Source organism: Peromyscus maniculatus, chromosome X, assembly GCF_049852395.1.
Source record: "Peromyscus maniculatus bairdii isolate BWxNUB_F1_BW_parent chromosome X, HU_Pman_BW_mat_3.1, whole genome shotgun sequence".
Taxonomy (NCBI): domain Eukaryota; kingdom Metazoa; phylum Chordata; class Mammalia; order Rodentia; family Cricetidae; genus Peromyscus; species Peromyscus maniculatus.
The window spans coordinates 6,861,015-6,861,757 of NC_134875.1; the positions used below are offsets into that span (position 1 = coordinate 6,861,015).

The 743-nt window shown below is 29.1% G+C and overlaps 1 pseudogene; it reads left to right on the forward strand.

The window, feature by feature from the left end:
• Window positions 1-381: 381 nt before the first annotated feature.
• Window positions 382-464, forward strand: LOC121825987 (U2 spliceosomal RNA; annotated as a pseudogene).
• The last annotated feature ends 279 nt before the right edge of the window (window positions 465-743 follow it).

Sequence of the window (743 nt, forward strand, 5' to 3'; positions counted from 1 at the left end):
TAAATGAGCTACATAAACACAATACCTTAAACAAGAGGAGAAATATACATATAGTATAACAAAATTGACTTTAAACTTGTATCAGTAAACCAAAATCCATACCAATGTAAAATATTTGGGTCAGAATAAAAGGTAAACAAAGGAGATTAGATTCAGGGATATTGTTCTAAAAAGAAAAAGGAGGAATATAGAAATGATAGAATAAAAGCATAGATTATTGAATCAATTTTAATCCAAAAAACAACTATTAATCTTACATATTTTACAATGGTATGGATTTTAGCTTATTGATACAAATTTAAAGTTAATTTTGTTATATGTATATTTCTACTCTTATCTGAGATATTATGTTTATGCAACTCATTTAAAAATGTAATGTATATCGCTTCTCGGCCTTTTGGCTAAGATCAAGTGTAGTAAAAATGTAATGTATAATTAGAAATACAGATTGATAGTCATCTATAATAGTCAAATTTATAGTCATGTTAGGTTTTATAGGTATACAGAAATACATTATCAGTTAGATAGTTAATCTTCAAACACTTCAAAGACCTGCAGAATATGACTTTTTAAATGTTTTAAGAACTTAGACTTGACAGTGAGATACGTCTGCTCCTGGCAGCACCAATTACTTCAAAGACGATTGTGGGCATCGAAGAAGCTTTATATGGAGTTTGTTTTCTTTATGGAAAAAGCTAGCCATGTGGGCAAAGAAACTGCCCTTGCATCAATTGTTGACAGTC